The sequence below is a fragment of the Haemorhous mexicanus genome, chromosome 15, assembly GCF_027477595.1.
Source record: "Haemorhous mexicanus isolate bHaeMex1 chromosome 15, bHaeMex1.pri, whole genome shotgun sequence".
Classification (NCBI taxonomy): Eukaryota; Metazoa; Chordata; class Aves; order Passeriformes; family Fringillidae; genus Haemorhous; species Haemorhous mexicanus.
Genome location: NC_082355.1, coordinates 7,727,610 through 7,750,948, shown reverse-complemented (window position 1 = coordinate 7,750,948; position 23,339 = coordinate 7,727,610). Strand labels below are relative to the sequence as shown.

The window sequence follows — 23,339 nt, the reverse complement described above, 5'->3', positions numbered from 1 at the left end:
ACAGCCACACCTGTTTCCTGGCTGATTTGAACAACACAGCCACTAATGAGAGCTCCCTGTGTACAAAATTAACATGATCCCCTCTTGATAACCCCCACGACTCAATGGGCAGAAAACAGAAAATGGGACATTTTGATTTGTGCTTTTGGGCCAGAAAGTGATGGCAGCTACTTTGGGCTCACCCCCAGTCAAGACTGGCTGTGATGATTCCCTTTTCACTGCCATCTCTGGTCAGGCCCACACAGGAGAGGGGAGATACTTGGGACAAACATCAGCAAGTTCCTGAACAGGATGAAGCAGTTTGTTTGAACCTCTGCCCTCCTGAGAATGAGGCAGGGAGAATTTAGGGTGTGAGGGAGAGAAAAGGGGTGCCACCCAGAGCTTGCTTGGGACTGGAGCCCTGTGGCTCCCATGGGACAGCAGAGGTGTCAGAGTGAGTGAGGAGACAGGAGCAGGAGTCAGCTGGGGGAGGATGGAAAATTGAAGGGAGTCGGAGGAAACAGAAAATGTGGGAGCTGATGAAAAGATTAAATAGCAAAGAAAAGAGAAATGAGGAAGAGTGAGAAGGCAGACACCTGAACTATATTTGGAGCCTGAAGTTAGTCAGTCCTAGATCTATACTTAGGTACTAAATAAATGTTTCAAAGAAATCCTGAGCGCTCATCGCTTTCACTAGAGCTGCTCAGTCCTCAGCACGTCTGAAAAGAAGGCCAGGCAGACTGAGCAATTCAAACTCCTATATTTCAATTATCTGGGTTTTTCAGGTTGCATTCTAGGTTTCATCTCGATTTTGTGGTTTACAATCAGCTTTGAATGTTCCTCTTGTTGAGCGAAGTTGTTTTGTTTTTGAATTGCTGCAGAGGGATGAGAGATTTTGCTCTGAGAGCTTTAAAGCATCTCCAGCTGCCTCTGAAATCCCTCCTGGAAGCTGCTCCTCTCTCAGCTAGAGGCAGCATTATAGGACATGGATGGGAAAAGAACAGTGTGTGCTCCCTTCCAGGTCTGCAAATGCATCATGCAGAGCAAGGGACCCCTCTGTGACGTGACTATTTGTTTTCATGTTTGATTTTACCTCATAAAAGGGGGGATAGGAAAGAGATAAGAGAAGAGCACCAGAGCCAAGCAAGATCTGCACCCTGAGCCCTGCTGAGCCAGCAGTGACCTCCCATGGCAGAAGGCCCAGGGCCCCTGTGACAGCACTGCCAGGGCTCAGGCACACACAGCCAGCAGACACACCTTGGGCTTTAATACATTCCTCTGCCCTTTTCTGTATTCTGTTCCCTCTGCTTCTCTGCCTCTTTACTCTCCCATAGCATTCCAAAAGCTGACCCATGGATTTGGCTTAGAATTTGGAGTTTGCCTTTCTCCCCCATGTATATCAGCAGCTGTGCCATGACCCAGGCAGTCAGCTCAGCCTCAGCTCCAGGTACAGCTTGGTGAGCTCACTCCTGCAAAAAACCCTTCCCTGCCTGGCACAGCCCATCTACTCCCCCAGCTCGGGGCCACCAAGGAGAAGGGAATCATTCCTGTAAGCCAGGCAGGGTGGGAAGCCCTGGGAGAGGCTGGGAGCTGAGTCCCAGCTCCGTGGGAGATCAGGCTTTACAAGCAAAACTTAGGTGACTTCATCCTTCAAAGGAGGGAGCGTTCCCTGGAGCCAGCAGTTCCATCCCTTATCTCCTCCTGGGAGGCTCATACAGGCTGTCTCTGGGATTTGCAACCAACAGAAAGGATCCCAAATGTCAAACCTGACCAATTCCTGCCTTGACTGGAAAATAAACTAGATGGTGGATTGTAATTTAAGGACCGGGATATGTAAGTGCCATCCCAGCCAGGATGAAAGTTGAAGCATTCAGCTCTAATGAATGTGCAGATGTGCCTGCTAATAAAGCTCTGAGAGCAAGTAATTGCTGCTTTTTGTAGCACATAGTTCAGGCTCTGTGTAGTAAATGGGAAGGACTGCCAAATCCCATTTGTTACTTCTAACACACTCTATGTTATGGCTTGTTTCTATGGCAATAATCCCAAGAAGGATTTCATGTCCACATAGATCAAGAAATAAATCTCATGGACATACAGCTGTCTAGATGAGGAAAAGGAAAAGTTAGAACAGCTGTGAACTTACAGGACACATCCTGGCTGCAGCATAAAACAGAACTCACAACTAATGATTTATTCAGTGCAATCTCTCACTGTCAATGCCATTTTTATTATCAAATAGAAACCATCTAAACAGGATATTGCCTGAACTTTTGCATATTATTAAATGAGAAATCTTGGTGAAATACATGGTAATGCTTTTTAAGAAAAAGTACATTTTAAAAAGGGAAATAAAACAGCTGTACAACTGTCACTGAGACATCTGTCTTGGGTATTGTCAAGAAATTAAATTTGACTTATTTATTATGAAGTTCCTGAGTAACCTCAAGTTTTCAGGCAAGGCCTGTGTCATATCTGAGCTAGTGCATGATTGCCACCTTACTTCCACCAAAGAAGACTTGAAGGCTTTAAAAGATGCCTTTTGCTCCCTTTTATGTTACATTCACAGCAGGATGAGGCCAGCTGTACAAAGGATAAAAGCCTCTTGCACTACTAAGCTCAAAAATAACTAACATTAGCATTTGGCAGACATGAATTCAGGATAGGGACTTCATACATTTCCAGAGTTCTCTTTTCAAGAGTGCTAAATAGAAACAAGATCTTTCTTTGAAAGAGCCCAAATACACAGACAAGGTTCTGCTGTCAATCACTCACAGAACACAGAAACAAGGGAAGCACCGAGAGGAAAACAAACAAGCAAACAACCAAGGAGATTTGTCTTATTGAGCTCTTTGGATGATGGAAAAGGCAGCACAGACAGAGGCAGCCCCTCCCCTGAAGAGCAGGGACAGGATGAGAGGCAGCACTCCCCGGCTGCAGCAGAGAAATTCCAGCCGAAGAGAAAATCATCCCCTGAGCACTGTGGAAGGGGGACCTGGAAAGGATGTTTAATTTCCATCCTGGGAGGTTTTCAAAACCCAAGGAGACAAGACTCTTAGCAAACTTCAAGCCCTGCTTCAAGTGGGAACTTAGACCAATGAGTGCAAGAGGTTGCTTCTGATTAGCTTTTCTGTGACTCTAACACACACATCTCCACTCAAGTATTGCCCCATTTCTGAGCTGTTTAATATAAACCCTGGCAAGTAAAAATTGAGTCCAGAATATTAGATATTTGTAAAGAAGTCTGTCTTGGCAAAAAAAGGTTTTCCTGCTTTTCCTGAAAACAACAGCTCAAATGGGGTAAAAATGACTCAAAACCTCACTTGAAAACCTCTTGGACTTAACCTGAAGCCAATGAGATTTAAGCACGTGATTCAGCAGGTGCTTCCATGAACTTTCATCCAATTCAACACACAATGTTTTGCTGTTCCTCTCATTTCAGAAGCAAACCTGATGCCAATTTCAGTTGATAAATGGTGCTCTGGAGGAAGTGAGATGGTGAGATGTTAGTGAAGGGCAAACTTCCACCCCCAACATGCAAAATGACTGATGATACATGTGGCTGCACACACAGAGCATTTAAACCACCTCTGTGCTCTGAAGAGCTGAGACCAGGAGATAGGAAAGTGTTTCTGCACTGGCTAAAAAAACAAAAAGAAAATCCAGGGGCAGACTGTTGCTGGGACTGGTCTGTGTTACACAGAACCTACCATGTGGCAGAAGGCAGGGCATGTGCCTCCTTCCTTGCCTACAGGAAAACAAGGTGATAAATTGGAAGCAAAGGCAGATTGGACTCATCACTACCTGGAAAAAGGAACACCAAATGCTGCTGGCCTGGGCTGGTAACATTTTGTATTAATTTTACCAAAATGTAATATCCACCAGCAGTGGCCAGAGCAACCACACCACCATTTAAAAAATAATGGCAACATACACCTTTTTATGTTCCTCCACTGGCCAGCACCACCCAGTATTTCAACACAGTGATAAAAGAAGACAGAGACACTTCTCACTACAAATTATGCTGCTCACACAAAATATTTCAGGACTTGATTCACTGAGCTAAAGCAGGGAACCAAAGGATCACCAGTGCTTGGGAGAAAAATTACCCACAAACTCTGCACCTATCTACATCTGCAAGTGCCTTGAAATCTGTGGAAAACCTGCTGGAAACTGTGGAAAAGTGCCCAGACCTGGAAGACTGAGGGGGCTCAAAGGAGTCCTAAGCATGCACGTGGGCCCACTGATCTGCAGCAAGAGAGGTTCAAGGTGCCAGAGGATGGCTGCAGGCTGCCAGCTCTGCCTTCCTGGGCCAGGCAGGTGACCTGCAGCACAGCCACAAGGGTAAATACACACCAGCATCCCCCAGCTCCACCACTGGCTGATACCAGGGTCCCCTTGGCAAGTGCAGTTAATGCTTACGTGGACACAAAATGCCCAGGAAACATTTCATGTGGTTTTCAGCGCCTTTGATGTGATAAGTGTTTTATCCTTTATCAAAAACCTAATCACACTGTTTACTTTTGATCTTCATTTCATCTCTGCCTTCCATCTGCTCTGCCTCTCTCTAGGGGAAACAAGAGTTGGTACCACGTGACGAAGGGAACGGGGCTGCCGACTTATCTTCCTTCCCATCCACTTAACTTTTGGATTAACCAAATAAATAAAAGCCTTCCCGCTTCAGGGATGAAAGGCACAAGCTTCTGACAATCTCCCAGCAGAACTACAGGAGCTAGAGAGGTTGGTAAGGGGAGGTGTGGAGGCTGGGGTATCCATCTGGGCCATGAGGGAGGCTCCAGTGTCACTCTAGCAAGTCAGCATTCAGGGAGCATGGGCAGGGGACAAACCAAGGGTATGGGACAGCCAAGTCAAGCATTCATTTGGCAAGGCACAGACTTTAACAAACATACCTAATCCAGAGTGAGCTGGGAATCAAGATAGGAGACATATCCCACCTCAATCCTGCAAAACTCTTTTCTGATCAAACAGTCACCAAAAGCATAACTAAAGGAAGATGGCTTGCAATAAAACATTTTGGAAAAACATCTTGATCAGTTTTAGTACCAAGGTCTACTACCCAGCCATCACTACATGGGGAACAAACCCTGTCCACAGCCCCTGTCAGAACAGCACAAGACACCTTGAGATCTCATCAGCCTCAGTACCTGCCCACTGCTGTCACACAAACCCCAAATACCACTGAGCTCAGCAGAAACTGCAGGAGCAGATGCTCATTTTTCTTTACATTACTTCCAGTAATTTTCCAGCTATTCATCTTTGCTGACAAAAAAAAAAAAAAAAAAAAAAAAAATCAGGAGATAATCATAGCAAGTTAAAATTCAGATTTTTCTCTGCTTCTTTTGTAGGGAGGGAAGCAGAGGAAAGAACAGAAAAGAATTCTGGTGTTTCAGAATACAAAAGGAAAACCACTGCAAAGTAATTGCTTCCAGTTGCCAAGGCCATGGTTAGAAACATATTTCAGCAAGAGTACATGGCATTAACAAACTCAATGTATTTGATGATGATGTAATTAGGAAAGTGGTAGCAGATGTAACTTTCTTATCACCTTTTCATCAGGCCCTAAAACATTCAATCTACAGCCCATGAAGTTGTGAGATTGCTGGAAACTCAACCTGTCAATCCCAGTACTGCTGGAAGTGGTTAAATGAGCAATATAATGAAGTCTCTACATGGGTTAGAAACACAAAGGAAGCACAAGGGATAAGAACAGTGGGGAAAAACATTTAACTGCAATATTCTCCAATCTCAATAATGATGATTACATCTCAATACAGGTTCCCTCCCCTTCCACACCCACTGCTTGCAGCAGCTGGGGACTTCACTGAGATTCCCATGAAAGAGGCTGCAAGAGCAGCAAGTAAATGTATGGCTCTGGATATCTAATCAGAATTAGACGGCAATTTTGTTTCCTTTGATCCTACCTGGTTCTCACCTCTTACTCATCCACCCACACGTATCACTTCCCTAAAGAGTTCACCCAGTGAAGCCTTCTTAGAGAGGAGGGGAAGGAAAACTCCTCACAAATCTAAACCAGCTATCACAGAGAGCAACCTTGGGTAAAGGAAGGGAAGGAGAGCTGAGTAGCAGAGAGGACAGGACAGGACAGCTCCATGATGTGTTGTGGTAAACAGCACTCAGAGCAGGGGATGTGGGCCAGGAGCCTCAGGGTGTCTGGAAAACTCTTCTTCTTTTTCTTCTGCAAAATTGAACTCCACAGAAATTACTGGGCTCTACAACTCCACAGATCCACTCCAGGCTAGAACAAGATCTTTTGTAATTCCCCAAGAAATGCACATAGGTGCATTCAAAGCTGCAACAGAGTCAGTGCATGTCTGCCTGCTGAATTCATTCCATCATGTCAGTATAATGATCCTAGAGGTAAAATGATCTTGTACTAGAGGTCTATGAGAAATACCTTGCAGTCAGAAAAACAACCATGCTAACCAATTACCTCGAAATCTGATGGACATGCCTCAGAAAGAGGCCCAATTTATAGGTAAGGAGGCATTAAATCAATTACAAGCACGGCACAAGCAAGAACAAGGTCACCTTGCTGAAGGAATATTTCTGTTTGTGCTCATGTCAGAGTATTTTGCTCAATAGAGAAAAATGAAAACCTGATTATCATTAATTTGGTAGACTGGTCTGAAGTAGAATGTAAATCAGAAAAGAGAAGATTTATGGCCAATTAAATTGAACTCCAATCAAAATCCCATTCAGGCAACAGTTCCCTGGGGGCTTCAATTTGTTAGTGCCACATTTTTTTAATAACTTTCTTTTTCATGTAACATCAGCAATAATAAAATCCCTTCAATAACAAGCAGAGCCATGAACACTTTATTTGTCTTAAAATGCCATCATTGCCTGGAATCATAAGGCATTGAAAGGATGAGCTGTAATCGCTCAAGAACAACCCCCCACAGCACTGCAATGGGTGCAAAGCTTTTTTTCTTAGTCTCAGAGCAATTTCTCTTTTCATCAATCTGGTTCAAGTCTGAAGTATTTCTCCTGAGTAACAGGGAGCTGGTGCTGACCCTGCTAGGAGAGCAACACAGCCTCTGATGTCTCAGACCCTTCCCAGCGCTGGGTGTGCACGTGGCAGACATGGCCCATGGCAAATCTGTGCCTCATCATTAGCAGATTTTTAGAATTATTAGAAGAAGAAGGCTATCAACATATTCCAGATGTCCTTGACAATATTCAAATGCATGCCAAAGGCAGCAGTCTGGATTTCTCTCTTTAGGCTAGGAAATCTATTTTCTGCTCTCTCTCCCCTTACGCCTCCCCTTCCTCCAGAGTTCCTGGTATCCTGGTAAAATCCTTAGACAATATAAGAACTATTCTGGTGCACAGAATTTTTTCTAAAGTAAAAGTTATCCTTTCTTTATCTGCTCAGAAATGATCCTTTATCCTTTTCCTCCCTTTTTTAAGGTAAGAAAGAGGCACATAATAGAACATAAATGAGAAAAGGAAAATAAGAGTGCTTAGGGTGAGAATGAATTACTGCACCTTTTGTTAAACACTAAATTGCAAACTTTGCCATGAGTGAAATCAGAGCTCAACCAGGCATGGACAGAAAGGGAAATCCCAGAACAAAACCACACAGGCAACATTCCCAGAAACCACTGACATCAACAGGAGCCTCTTGGCTCAGTTCAGTCATCACTGATGGGCCACCACTGGGACTGCCTGGAAATCAGTCAATGCTTGGATCTTCTTCCTTCAGAGTGGAAGTGGTGAGGAGAGGAAGTTATTTAAGGATAACTAACACTTGTCAGCTGCAGGGCTGTGTGGTTTTGTTGGGCAGCCTGGGCTGTGGCATCATCAAACTCACATCTAAAATCAAGAGAGCCACTGTGGAAATTGTATTTAAATCCAAATACCCGAGCATGACATTGTGACTGCCTTCAGTCCCCAGCAGCCACCTCCTCCCAGGAACAGATTCTGCCAGGCCAGGCCTGGAGGAATTAGAGAGACTAAAAAGCAGCATGGCAGAGTCTGGACCCTGCAACACCGACAGCTTTGCAGGAGCAAGGCAACCTCTCCCCAGCTAAATGAATGCTGTCTCCACCGCATGCTGTCAGAATTACAATGGAAAGCCCGTAAATAAAACAAAAATGCAGATCTCAGTCCTCCTCTCATGACATCTTGGTGAGAACAAGCCCTGACAGGAATAAAAAATCCTCCCACACTAAGCAAAGCAATTCTGCTATTTATGCAGAAGGAAGAAGGAAAGCTGTAAATCAAACAAATAATTACAAGAGCAGCTTTATCAGTCTCTGCTGATTACTCTCAGCTCGGTTTGATGATTCTGCCAGCGCTCTGCAGGTTGTTCAGAGAGGTGGATGTAACAACATTTTACTTTCAGTTCTTTCTTTCATTAGCACCTACTGCTACCTGTCTCAGTCAAAAATCTTGGCATGCATTATGAAATTGGTCTCCTGGAATCTGTCAGGGAGGTTTAAAAACCTAGAAATCATATTTTTATACTTACATCCTCAGACACCACATGTGAATATGAATGCATAATGATGTATTTTGGGTGTTACATACGTAAATGCAGTTATATATAGACACACACATTCATGTAAGTGCACCCCTCCTCCTCAATATGTAAATAGAGAAATTCAAGTAACTTCCTTACCACTGCTCCAGTTTGAGTGGGACAACATTTCTGTCGACCTATTTTATTCCCCAAATTTGCTAAGATATTAAATGGAAGAGGGTCTCATTTTTATCTCAGAAAACATCAACACATTCTGAAGAGCAGCATAAGCTCTGACTGTCACCAGTGTCAATTTATCACCACTGTTCACTACAGTGTGTTCAAGCAATGCTCAGTTACCAGATTAGGAGCAAAAATTTAAGTGACATTTGTGCAAATTGCCAGGGTCTGGAGGCATCCCTGAGATTTATGTCCACCTGCAAGGCATCCGTTGTGTGAAGCATCTCTGTGCCCCAGTGTGCAGTGCCTGGCTGAGAGGACAGACAGCCAAGCACCTGATTTGTGGTACTCACATCCCTGAGCCTCAGCTCACCTCCAGGAGCTGTGCACAGGACTGTGGGCAGGAAAACTGAGAGGTCAGGGCTGAGCCTGTCAGTGACGGATCCAGCCATGCAGGCTCCCTAGCAAAGTCCCCCCCTCAGCCCTGGGCAGGAGGGGCACTGAACACTCGGACATTCAGGCAGGGAGGGTGGACAGAGCACAGGGGCTCCACCAGCACAGCCAGCACCAGGCTCCAGCTCAGACCCAGATTCAGGTTATTTCATCCCAGCAGCCTCAGAGTGCTCCAGACTGATGAGCCGGCTCTCATCCTCTATGGGCGACATATGGACACATCTCCCTAAAAGAAATGAGCTCGTGAGCTTCTGGATTTCCCCTTCTGGAGCACCATCTGTGCCTGCTCCCATCCCACACCCGCTGCCACAGCGTGACCCGAGGCAGCCCCACACGGGCCCAGGAAGCAGCAGCAGCATCCCTGGCTGCCCCAAATTTAAACACATTCACACTGGAATATGCTCAAACCCATACAAGTTCAGCCTTCATTTGGGCAGGCAAGGAGTCTTTGGCTGACAGATTTTCTCTGGCTGCATTAAGTATTAGAAAAAAAAAGAAAGAAAGAAAGAAAAGACTGCTGACATTTAGGATAACACTGCAAGTCGGTAGCTGGAAAATAAATCCCTCTGCTTCAGAAGGAGGAAATCTGAGCTGCAGCCAGCAGCAGCACAGGTGAGGCTGCTGGGCTCACATGCTTGGGCTCCATACACCCCAGGCAAGCACCATGCTGAGCCCTGACCACCCCCTCCCCAGGGGGCCACAGGCAAGGAAGAGTCACTGCTGAGCTGACTAATTGCTCATTAGCCGAAATTAACTCTTCAAGACAATTCTGTGATCACTGCTAGAAGTCTGTCATTAAAAAAGACTGCAGACATTAGTTCTTAGCTTCCAATCAAAGCACCAGCAATGTGATGCCCTGGCTTTGGGATCAACAATCTGCTCTCAGAGAAACATGGGGATTGCCCGTGGTCCATCCAGCTCTCCCACTTGCCTCTCACGCTGGCCACCACCACTGGGGGCACCTTAGACAGGCAAGAGCACTGCAGGGGCAGAAATAGAACACTTTGCCCACCACAGCAGCCTCTTTCTGCTCCCGAGTTAGGAGAACAGTTTATACCCTGAAGCATGAAGTTTAATATCCATCCAAAACCTGCTCTTGTTAGTGATTCCCAGTGCCCATGCAGAAATTATAACTCTCAGGAACCAGCACCAGAACTCTTAGAGCTATGGCAGGCAGCTCAGTGAAATACACTCCTGGCAGAGGAGCTGATTCTAAATATTAGGAGATGAATTTTTTCTTGGCATCATTCCACTGATTTTTGTGGTATAAAACCCAGGAGTGAACATAGTCTAAGATACACACAAAATTAGCTAAATTCTGAACTGCGCTTTCTGACCTCATAACTCTTCAGCAGTTGAAATGTGGGCTACAAAGCCAATTTCCATAAGGGACATGTCCAGTTAACAGTGGGAGACTGTGCTGACTCCAGCTGTGTGAGCACACTACTGAGATATTTCCCACATGATCTACATTCATTCCATACTTTTTGGAAGTGCTCCTCGAAAGATGGTGTCAAGGGTGCAAATCCTGTAGATCAAAAAGATATAAGACCCCTCAGAAGGCACAGGGCTTTAATCACTCATTATTTTGGTGCTCTGAGAAGCCTCAAACAACACACAGGGCTTTTCTTACCCCCAGCCTCACGACTGCAGGGTAGCAGCTTGCCTAAGGTTTAGGCAGCCCAGATGGGGACATAGACACCCCTCTGGAATGCTTAGAAAAGGAAATGCTGTACAGGGACAGTGAACATCCCAATTTGTGTCTCCAGATAGCACCCAACATATAAAAACTATATTCATTCCTTCATTTTGCATATTGTTTGAGCAACAGTGATGTTTTAATAGCAGCAACTCTCACTGTTATGAAATTGCACTATTTTAATAATATAACAACCTGGCTGATACAAAATTTGAATGTACACCAGAGTTGTTACCCTGTGGCTAAATGTCTCACCCTTACTTAATCTTCTCAGGCTCCAGACCTGCACAGACAGACACAGGACTTGAAATTCCACAGGGGAATTTCTGGTAAACTATGCATCTACAGATATGCAAACAGGGAGTATTTGCAAAAGGAAGAGTCTAATGTCACCTGTAATCTACCAAGCCTGTAGATTTATACATGCAATTGAAGAAAACCCTTGACTTTCCACTCCGCATGGGAAATTGGATGAATCACAAGCTCAAATTAGGTCTGGCATCAGCTCATAGCTAGGGCCATACTCTTGCCATCTTAATTCTGTTCTGTGGCCTCAAAAAGCTCTTGAAATCAGTGTGAATATTCCACAAGGATGCTTCTGCTCGTGTGGGTAAGGGGAGTCACCTTTGCTCCCAAATACAACGGAAGGCTCACATCAATATTTACAGCAACAAGGTTAGAGATCACATCTAAAAACTCAGTCTCTGGTATTTGCAAACTTTCTAAGAGTGTTAATACCACAAGCAGAAATGTGCAACTTGTCTTGAAATGTTTAAAGTTTGAATAATTCCAAAGAAGCCGAGCCAGCATCCTGCTGCAAACAAAGAATATTGACAAGAATCCTGCTTTAGCTCAGTTTAAGGCAGTAACTAGAAAATACACACAGCCCTTCATCAACAGGATATGATCCAAGTAGGAATATGGGATAGCACAGAGTGGCCCCAAGGACTGGTTTAAGAACAGTTAGAACTTAAATAATCATAGAGATAGGGGTCAAACCAGCAGCATGTGCAAAAACCTGCACGGGTGGGTTCCCAGTACCCTCCACGGACCCAGTCTTTGGGAACAGGACTCAGGTTGTACTCACACAAACATTTACTGCTGCATGAGTTTGCAGGACAAGCACAAGTGAAGACTTCATTGCTGAATGCTTTGCTAGGATGTCCCAGCTGCAGTTATGATGGACATGGGAATCTGATTTAAAAACAATGTGAATTCCATAAAGAGAAAACCCTGGAAGGGAGGAATGTTGTGAAGTGTGCAGGGGTGAATGAAACCAGGGGGCTGAATGTTTGTAAATTACTCTAATTAGACCAGAAAATGTAAGAATGGCAGAGCCTCACACAAACCTCCATTAAAGTTTCCAGCAGTACAGCTGAGGAGCTGAAACATCACATACAAACAGCAAAGCCCTTGCTCCTGGCTTCACTACAACTCTGAGTTAAACAGAGTTATGGTTATTCTGTTCTTTGGAAGGGCACTTTCAGATCCACTAAAATTTCAAATTTTCAAATTCCCATTTCAGCAGTCTCTGCTGTACTTTCGGATGGCACTGAAATTTCACAGACTGCACTTCCCTACTGAAAGAATCTATTTAGGAGGGAAGCGGGAAGGTAACCAGCTGGAAATCCATGATGGAGGAAAGACTACTTGTTACCTCCCCAAGGGAGACAGAGGAAAGTAAAAGTTAATGGAAGGATAATCAGGAACTCTTCAGGGATATCAGTTTATTTGCCAGGAGCATATATAACTGAGACTTGTTTGCATATCAAGAAATTACAGGAGAAGGTGTCACAGCCAAATGCAGCTTATGAAAATATGGCGAGCAGTAAAGTTGATAGCTGCCTCGCATGTGAAAACCCAATCCTAACACTCAGCCTGGCAAGGGAAGGCTAAATAACATCAGCATGTCTGCTCTGGGCAGCCATGCAGTGAAATTGCTTCTTATGACATTTACAGTGTTTTCAGAAGACATGCCTGGGACTCAGAGAAACAGGCTAGTTTCTTGGGGATTTCAAGGATGCCAGCTTAAAATATCCACAAAATTTAAATGCTCATGCTTTAAAACAACATGGTAGAAGCGGGTGCCTTTTAATAGTCAGTGGAAAAAAAAACCCCAACCCAGCAACTCAGAGATTGCTTGAAGACACCACACTATGCTACATGAACAGGACAAGACATAATTCAGTTTTAGAAAGAGCTCTGCATTTTTAAGTTCTTCAAAGAGTTTTAGCAGATTAAACTCCAAAGAAGCTACAGTGTCCAAAAGCAGAGATGTATTTCTATTTATCTACTCAGCAGTGCACACTGCAGTCTTATCCCCTCACCTGGAGAGCTTCATGTATCTCAGGGGAGCCAAGAGTCCCCATCAGTCCTGGCATGGGAATCCCTTTGGAAAACAGAAGGAATTCACCCACATCTGAATTCCCTCCATAATATTACAAGCATTTTGTTCAAGAGCTATCTTCTAAAGAGAAGTGTCTGTGAAGATCCTCCCTTCACACCAATGCTCCCATTCACTTCCATCCCACACATTAAATAAAGCTCCCAGCTGGTCCCTGCAAATGCCACTGCACTCTGGCCAGATCTGTGCCCTGACCTTCCTGCCAAGACCAGCACAAAGCTCTCCTTCCCTCCCTGCTCCAGGCTGGTTGGCAGAGCTGCTACAGCCCATTAAACACTGTGAAAAGGAAGGACCACGAAAAGCCTTTCACTGGGATAAGTGATCAAATGCAGGCTTTTATTATTAGAATCTGTTTTGTCAAAAAGGAGGATATTGGCCAAGATTATCTCAGTCCATTTTGTGATGGTTTCAGTGAAATCTTTCACACTGGCCAAATCCAGTAATGTGTGGGAAATTAAGTGATTTAGCCTATTATACATCTTTTACCACACTAATGACCAACATTCTTCTTGATTGTCCAGGGCATTTTTTACTGTGTGCCTGCCATTCATAAATACATAATTGCTTTCTTATTTAAAATCTGTATTAACATAGCAGCTAGATGGCTACCACAATTACCTGGGGGCAAAAAAAAGTTCCATCTCACATATGGTACAATCCACCACCATTTCTCAGGGCTGTAGTCCATTTCGCCAGCTGAGTGACTTCTCTGTGAAAACTCCATTTCAAAATTCCCAAATCCTCTGCTTTTAAAGCTTTTCATGTTACACCAGCTCTTCATTCTGCTTCACTGCCACACCACACACCATGAGAAGACAGAGTCAAGAGGTTATTGTGGAGCTCAGTCCATCATTATTCAACACTCATTTCTACAAAAGCCTCCAGGAGCTTCCAAGTTCCAAGCAACCCTTCCACAAAGAAAGAGTTTGGTTCAGCACCACGTCTCCATCCTCTGTAGAATCCTCAAATTTTTTTCCTTCTCTCTCATATCTCCAAATCTTTGACAATTTTCACCTTCTCTAGGCAGTTCAATGACACTTTTGATTTCCAAGTGAGTTCAGGCACGCATTTTACCGGATGAGTAGTTTCACTACCTGCACTTCAGTATCACATCAGTACTGGCTTTCTTTCAACCAGGAGACTTAGAAGAACCCTGAAGAGGTCTTTGTATTTAGACCAAGCCTTCTGCTGAGCTGTAGGCACCATCTGTAAAGTGACTCTATGCAAATGACATCACCGCGTGGCCAGCGTGTTCTCCCGACAGTAAATTTGTTTGGCACACCAAGTCAAAACCAAGCTTTTTCAAATTGTCAGCATCTTGAGCTCAGTCTCACAGCTAAACACCATGTTGTGTTCCCTCTACTCCACGTCTCACACTTCAGCAACAATGCAATCTCAGCAATCAAACCTGAGCTGGCACTTTTTGTGATGACTCACAGAGGTGATGAAAATACGATTGCTCTCCCAGACTTGGGCTGGCTCAAAGCGGCACCAAAGGTATCACAGTGGTGTCTCTTAATTCCCCACCCTTTGTTCAAAGAATTAAACACACACACAGAGAAGAGACAGATGCAGCAATGAAATGGCCATTTTATTCTCATTTGTCACCAGTCTGACTCTTAACTAATGGGGCTTAATGTAGTTGTACATTATGGTTTCAGATGGGTGTCTTTACTCACACTGAGTTATGCACTTCATGAGGAGCAGCAGCAAAACCACATGCTCAACAAGCGAAGCACTGAGAAATAAGGCTGGAGTGAGACTCTGTAAGTTAAAGTGACATTTAGTAGCATAACAGCCACATAACCTCCAGATGGAGGCTCTTAACCCACAGCAGACTTATTTCTGAAGCTGCGTTTGTCACAGGTGACATGCAGCTACATGCTCCCCAGACACAGTGACACACAATAGAGAAACCTTCATTCTCTCTGAAGGCAGAAATGTTTGTCCTTGTCACCCAGTGAAAGATGGCAACTCCAGCCTGGTGTGTGCTGCAATCACACCAGCACAGTGAACCTGGCAGGAGGAAAATTAAAGCAGCCAAGAGGCAGTGCCTACCTTTTGAATCAATTTATCTCAGGGCATGCCTGCAGCCCTCCTCTGCGAGACACCACTGCCATGCACCAGCAACATCACTGAAATAGTCAACAAATATCGACCTCTGAAACACCAGCCAGGCTGTTCTGCAGGAACCCTGCATGTGACTCAGCGTGGGAATACATCTTCAAAAGCAAGAGGCACCATTCTCTTAGAAAAAACCGAAACAAAAACCCAGCTCCCAAACAAACAGTTCACTTCAAGCCACTCTTCCTCCTTCTTTTCATTTTTAATTGCACCAGGAATGAGCTTTTCTGGAGTACTGTTTTAAAAGTCTTGGAAAAGTTCTGCCAAGTCCTAGAAAAACACAATGTAATTTTAAAATTACAGTCTGACAAACTGCTGCTTTGAGAGAACAACCATCTTCTAAATGACTGAGCAGGAGGCCTCAATCTTTGCTTTACAGAGGCTAGAGAAGGGACTGCAGGAGCACATAGTGGTCATTGCTCCAGGTCCATGCAGGCCCTGAACATCACTAAACTGGTAATGAAAATCTCAAGGAATTTCTCTGCACCATCTTTGCTTGGCCTGAATTTGGTCCTGAAAACATCAGGATGGTACCACAGCATGTCTGTGTCTTGTTACAATGTCAGATTGATACCACACAACTCTATCAAATAACGATTAAATCCATTTGTGTTATTCCAGTCTGAGCTGGACGGTGCACTAGAGAATACTACACAGAGACAGGGCACACTGAGTGCAGCAATGATCATCTGAATGAGATCATGGTCCAGACAACAACCTGGATTGAAGCTGGAGGTGGGACACCAAAAGCAGTGACAGATGATCTCTGCCTCTTACCACAGATGGGAAAGTAGTTTATTTTCATTTCTACAAATCCTCTGCAGCTTTCAGACCTGTCAGTAATAAAGCACATTGCAGCAGGAGCAAAGTGGTCCAGGATAATCCTGCAACATAACTCTTCCTAATAAACTGCAGTGATGGGCAATGGCACCTTTGCTTACTAGCCCTGCTTTGGAATCCCACTCAGCACCTGTGGGACCACATCAGGCAGGGAGGATTTGGGGAGCTGTCAAAGGGCAGAGGAGACCCACTGCCACCAACCCTTTCCCTGCACAGCCACACTACAGGAGCCACAGAGATGTCCCACACAGGACAGGACGACAAAGAGCAGAAGCAGCTGGCTGAAACCCAGACCCAAGCTGCAGAATGTGATGCTACTCTGCAAAGAAAAGTGGTTTGGACAAAGTTCCAGCCACAATTCTGCCTTTCATCCCCAAATGGGCCCATGCCCTGCAGTCATCCACCCTGGGTCCAAGCAGAATGACGTGTGACATGTGTGACATGCAGCCCCCTTGCTGGCACAAGATTAAGAGCTTTGTGTTTCTGGACATGAACCCACGTCCTTCAGCTGACCCAGAGGCCATCAGACTTTGAACCTGTGTATCACCATGTCCCTATGGCCACGGCCAGCCCAGAGCCAACACCAGCACCACCTGCATCAGAGCTGCTGCCTCCAAGGAAGCTGCAGGAAAGGGTGAAAGCAAAGGAAAATATCATTTGTCTGGTGAACATTTGATTGTGGCACAAGACAATTTATCCAGGGTGGAATTCACCCCTGAATTTGCCCCATGGGGGAAGGGCAAATTCACTTTTAAGTTTTAAAAACAGACTTCAAAAAATTCTACCAGCTGGACACACCACATCCCACAGCAGGAGTGGGTCCCTGTCTTCCAGCCTTAGTGATCCACCAAGCTCTACTTGCTGCTGGCTGTAACCTAGGGCATTAACAGTATAAGATTTATGTCTAAAGCATATTAGTAACACGTTTAAACAGTGAAGGAGGCATTTTAGCAAACACTAAATTCTGCAGAAGCTCTGTTTGGCAGAGTTATTGATAATCCTATTAATGACAAGGTGCAATTTACAGCAAACTGGCAGTGGAAAGGAGATACAGGACTTATGTGAAACAAAAAGATAATGCAATATTATTCCATTGACTGTGCTTTCTCTTAATTGCCTTGTTATGTATGCTCAGGGCTCACAATCTATCACGGATGAAGCTGTTTGTTCATAAAGCAGCACACAAGAGGTTTTTAATCCAAGATCCCTCTAGCTGCATTTCAGGATTCATTTCAAAGTTGTCTTTAATTTTTCTATTTTGTGTAGGTTTATCCTAATATTAGCAAGCACTCCTCTGAAAAGAAATTGCTGTGCTCACTTGTGCTGCTTGTACTGGATTATTTGACTGCTTACTAAGGCTTTACTCAGTAAGACTGCACAAAGAGACATAACTTGCAAAGCAGACTGCAGGGCTCATGTCACTCTTCCCAGGCCCCAGGTTTGCAGAAGGGCTGCTGGCCCTCAGGCCTGAATCCAACTCATTTCTGCATTTACACAGACCTTTTGCACAAGTATGAAACAACTCTATCAAACTGAATGCATAATTCTAATGAAACAAGCAAACTTAACCTCTAAGAACATATCTATCCCTATTAACACATTAAAAAATACATTGGAAATTTTAAAGATTGCAGAAAGATGCATTTGAGGCTTTAAAAATTACTTAAATTATTTATTTTCTTTTCAAGATTATCTCATCTTCAGGTGTCTGTGTGGGAGGGCAGACAGATGGTTACTCAGCTGAGGAACTTGAGGCTGCTCTGTCTTTGTACAATGGCAGTCTGGAAGGAAGATGGGCTTCAGCCCGGGCTGAAGACCAAATTCAGGAGAAGAGACTGTGGAAACATCCTTTATGGGAACTGCTCAGATCTAGCTTTTGTGTGGTTTTGCTTCAGCCTCAATTCCCAAGACTCTCACAGATGGATTTGGTCATTACACCATGAACAGCTAAAAAACCCAAGGTGCACATTTTTATACCATATATAGTGGAAAGAATGTCAGCTATGCTGGGAATGAAGATGATGAATGAATTTATTTTATTTCTAGTTTTAATTATTGGGTAAATTCCATTTACCACCTAGAATGTGAATGTTTTTTATTACAATAATACGCTTCTGGCATGAAGCCAAGACAGAGCTTCCAAGCAAGGGGGAGGGGGCATTAAACTGTGCTGGCTGCTGTTGAAAGCACTTGACATTTCTCCATTTCATTTCCTAGGTGCCACATCATAAATAAGCTCAATAAAGTGTTACTTATAGCCCTGGCCAATTTGAAATCCTACCTGATAGATTTATTTCAAGTATACCCTGTCCTCCAAAGCTGCTGGGAAACAACAACTTGACACTGCCAGCCTGTTCTCTCTAGATCTGACATTGTCTGTACATCAGCAAAGCCATTTCCAGGGCTTGTTTGCAGAGATGCTGAAGCCTGCATTCATTGCTGAAGACACAACAGGTAAGCCAGGTGACATTCAGCTGTCCTACATCACAGGCACTGCCCAAAAATGGAGACCAAAAAATGAAGAAATAGATTTGGGTTTTTTTTCTCCATTTGTATTTCACAGTTTAGGAGAACTAGAAAACTATCCCATGCTTAGGATTAACAACATTGGCCAATCTTTATCTCTAGCTCTACTCACATTGCAACCAAGTTGATTTGCACCAGAATAACTCGAGTTTCTCAGAACTTTCCCTTATAAAAGCTATCAACTGGCATTGCCTGCCTCAGGCAAATGCAGAGCAAAAACCACCAGGTGTTTCTCTAGGTGTGTTATGGTTAAAATACACACTTGGCTGGTGTCCTCCATGCAGATGATTGATGTGAAGAGGACTGGGACTGGACTTTCCAATTTACGACAGCCTAACCTCAAAACAAACTGCAAATGAGAGTGCCACAGTCACAGTATTAATTCAGGTACATGGTGAAATTAGTGAAACCAATCAGTCCTGGGTCTGACACAGGCAGTGCAACTGTTTCATACAGCTGATGTAAGCTGGGAGCTCACATCACAAGGACCGCCTGCAACCCCACACCTTTGGGCTCCCCAACTTCGGGCTGTTTCACTTGAGCTGCTCTGGCTGAAATTTCAGCCTCAGTCAAACCCTACCCCATTCATCCCTTGACAAGGCTGTTCACCACCAGCATCCTCTACATGCCCAGAGTCCTCCAGCAGCATTTGCTTCTCACACACTCAATGCAGCTGCCTGGCCTGTGAGCCCAGCTGGAGCTGCTGGCAGAAGGAGACAGCCCAGGAGATTTCCATGTTATCATGGCTCTCCATGAATGACTTTGAAGGGATACATAGATCCTATCTTCAGGAGAGTGGCTGGAAGGGCACTGCCTGTGCAGGCAAGCTTGTTCCATCCAGTCTTTTATCCTGTAACTTGCAGGATCTCCACACTGCAGAGATAATCCAGAGCCACACTCCTACACTAGGCCTGCAGGATGGTCATTTCCAGCTGCCAGGGCTGTAAAGGCAGATGGGATAACACAGCCTTTCCTATTGGATAAAGATGTTTATTCCAACCTACACAGCAACCACCATTGTTTTCATTAATAAGTATTCAAATCTTGTCTTGTTATGAGTTCCAGAATTACTTTTACTAGTAAGTTTACACAACATACATAATTACATTTCCATGAATACAAGCCCCATTTCCTGTTGTGCTTTTCCATCCAAAGAAACAGCTCAGCAATACATTAATGCATGGCTGGAGGCTGGCAAGTCCCTGGGAGCTCTGGGTGCCTCCTGACAGGAAGGAGCTTTGCCTGCAAAGTGGGGAACAGGAGCTGCACCTGCCATGAGCAGTAAACAGCACTGTTGTGAAAGAGCACTGTGGATTCCTGTGCACAACTGTGGAGCCCAGGGGAAGCTCCACATGCTCTGAGGTATCTGGTTAGTGCTGTCAGACAGAGGCTGCTTGGCTCTGCACGAGCTGCTGGGGATGGGGCTGGGACAGTCCCAGCTCCCAGCCCTGTGGGAACACACGTGCTCTCCCACAAGGCAGGCTTCCAGCAGCACTGCAGCAGCTGCCAGGTACTCAGTGAAGCCAATCACACCGTTGCTGCTGGGTGCACTTGTAAATTTTCACAAGTGTCTCAATGTTTGGCAGACTCCCTGGATTCCCTACCACTGGGGCACCAGGCACAGAAGAAAGGCCACTCTCCACACATTTCAGCCATTGCAGAAGCTATCAGAGAGATTTCAATGAAGGAAACAGGAGCTGAGCTTCACCTCCACGTTCTGCTCATGCCAGCTGGAAAAGGAGGATCGGGCAGAGAGAGAACAAAATCACATGTCTGTGGTTTCCTTCCAACAAACGGAGCTCAGTGCAGTGGCTGCTCTGGAGCCAAACCCCTCCACTCCTCCCAGCCCCTGCACTCTCAGGGCTCCCAGCAGGGCCTGCCTGCAGGATGTTTCTGTTCCCTACACTGAGATGTGAACAATCCTCCAAGTTACAGGGTGGCAAAGATCAACATGGTGCAAGTTTCCCTCTCCCAGATGAGCCATCAGCTCGTGCCAACCGGTGCTGCATTATGCACGTCTCAAACTGCTCCAGCTCTGCATTAGCATTCTGAAGCACAGCTTTATCCTCCTGCTTCAGAGACCAGCCCCTGCTTTACATAAATCTTTAATGAAACGCTCTGCCTCAAGCACCGTGCCTATGAACAAAAGGCAGAGTTGAAGGAAAACAGTTTTACCTCCAAAAAACCAAAGCAGTTCTACAAATAGCACACAGAAATTACATTTGCTGCACCAATCTGGAGTCCCTGGAGCAGCACTATAAAGAAGGCAGAGCATTGAGACACTTGAGAAGCTGGGACAACTGTAAGTGCTTTGCAGAAAGGCAGGTAGGAGAGTCATCCAGCTGAGCTTCCTGCTAGAAACACGGCAGGACAGACTCAGTCTCTCAGTGCTTGTGTCTGGCTGATGCCCACGTGGGAGGCTGTGAAGCTGCATGTGCCAGGTTGGCACCAAATGCTCCCCCAGCAATGCAACAGGTAGGGAGACTGATGTTAAAGCCTCGAGATTTAAAAACACAAGCAGAAGTCTATCAAATTCCTATTCCCTAACCATAAGAGCGCTTATGGTTAATGCTGTCAAGTGTTTCAAGTGCTTCCCTCAGGAATTTAAAGGCTGTAAATGTTCATCACCCCCTGCAACACATGCTAAGTAGAAATAGGACTAGAAACTGAAACTGTACCGATGATGATGAGGAATTGTTATTTTAAGATAAAACTAAGTACCACGAAGCTAAAGATAAAATTGCAGGGGCTGGCAACACAGTGAGACAAGGACAGTGAGTCCTGATGCAAAACAGTGACCAGGAGATGTTACAAGATCCTCAGAGCTGAGAGCCTGCAGTTCAAAGACATTCAGCATTTAGGGCTTCACACTGCAACACTTGATGCTTTTCAAAGCAGTCTATAGGAGTTAAGGCATGTATCTTCCATTAAACTTAATGGGAAATGTTTGCTTAAATCCTCAAGACTGCCTTGGAAACACGTATTTCAGATTCACAATCTGGACTGGATGCTTTAATTTTAATTTTTAATATTCACATCTGCATGTAGGCCCCAGGTCAGTAAATCATTTAAATGTGTGCTTCAAAATGCAACAGCCAACAAAGCTACTCATGTGCTCAAAATTTAGTAAACATATAAACGTCCCACCCAGCAGAGATGGAGCTACTCAGATAGTTCTGTGTTTTGCTGAACTGATGCCTGAAGCCTGCAGAGGCTGCCAGGAGAAGTTACCATTTTGCCAACACGTATCCCAACGTTACCATGCTTAAAGCTATAAATCAAGGGAAACAGCAAAGCCAGAGACATGCTCCGAGACAGCCTGGTGTCTTGGAGACATTGGTTATCGTGCACTTTGGCTTTCTCATCCACATTTTGGGTTCCCTAATCAGGGATCTGAACTGAGTTGAAAAACTGGATCCAATTGGATGTTTTTCAATTATGCCTTTATTTTTACTGAGCAGCAGGAATCCTAGACTAGGTTTTTGTTATCACATAAACATCTGTGGAGAAGATTACAAATAAAGCACGAAAACTGTCCAAACACCCAAATCAATACCTTGAAATAACAGTAATGTAGTGTACAACAAACCCTCCTTCCCAGCTACATTTCAAATGTACAAGATAACAAATGGCTCTGGCAATTCAAAATGCCTTAGGTTTGTCTCCCCCTTAGCCCTGCAGGACAGCACGGCATGACCAGGGACAGGAACTGAACTCAAGAACTTGAGCTGAAGGCCCAGTGATGGGCAGGGAGCGTTACACCCTTCGGGATGAGGCATTTTGGGAAGGACCAACATGAATATTTGGGCCTAATCTCCAACTTGGGAACTGAGGTCTCTGAAAGCATGGAAGTATTTGGATCTCACCATCAGCTTCTCACTTACCCCAGCCAGATGAAGAGTCTGACAATAAATAATCACTACATGCACCCAACATTTTAGCTTTACAGAGCCAAACAGCTGTTTGTGGCTGCATTTTGATACTCAGAACTCAAAATTAATAATATAAAAGCTCAGCAGTTTCCACTTGCAGTCGCATCCAAGGTTAGAAGTAGGCAAGACAGCACCTGGATGTTAAACATGATATGGTGTGACTGTGCAAAGAGTGCAGGAGAGACCCTGCTCCCCCACTGCTGCCTATTGCTTTCCTTGCAGCAGACAGCAAGGAATGGGGCTGGGATGGGGCTGTTCAATCTGCTGATCTAGCAGAGAATGAAAACAGAGAGGTAAAAACCCCTCCAAGGACTGCCCTGCCCCTTAGCAAAAGCACACATTGCCCACAGAGTGAGCCCAGGGAGCCTGCTGCTCTCAGTCCCACAAGCTGCAAACATGAGGCAAGGGAGAGGGAGGAGATCCACAGCTGCAGAAGAGGGAAGACACTCCCTTTGGGCAGGGTAAAACCTTCAAGCCACTCTCTCAGTGAGCAAGTGGCATCCAGCACATGTAGGGGAGGAGACAGCACTGTGGATTTTGGGTCCTGTCAGTAGACACAGGCGGGTTTGCAGAGTAGCACACAACCAGTGCAGGCAGAGATGTGCACATAAAAATCCCAGCACGGGGCTGCCAATCTGCAAGACTGCTCCCACAGCTGTGCCAAGGCACACTCAGACAGGGGGGCACATTTGGCCTCCC

At 44.9% G+C, this 23,339-nt stretch overlaps 1 protein-coding gene across 4 annotated transcripts in view; it reads right to left on the bottom strand.

The window, feature by feature from the left end:
- The window catches only part of RASGEF1C (RasGEF domain family member 1C), a 78,695-nt gene that overhangs the window by 35,912 nt on the left and 19,444 nt on the right, over nucleotides 1-23,339 (bottom strand). The gene's annotated exons all lie outside the window — the stretch shown is intronic.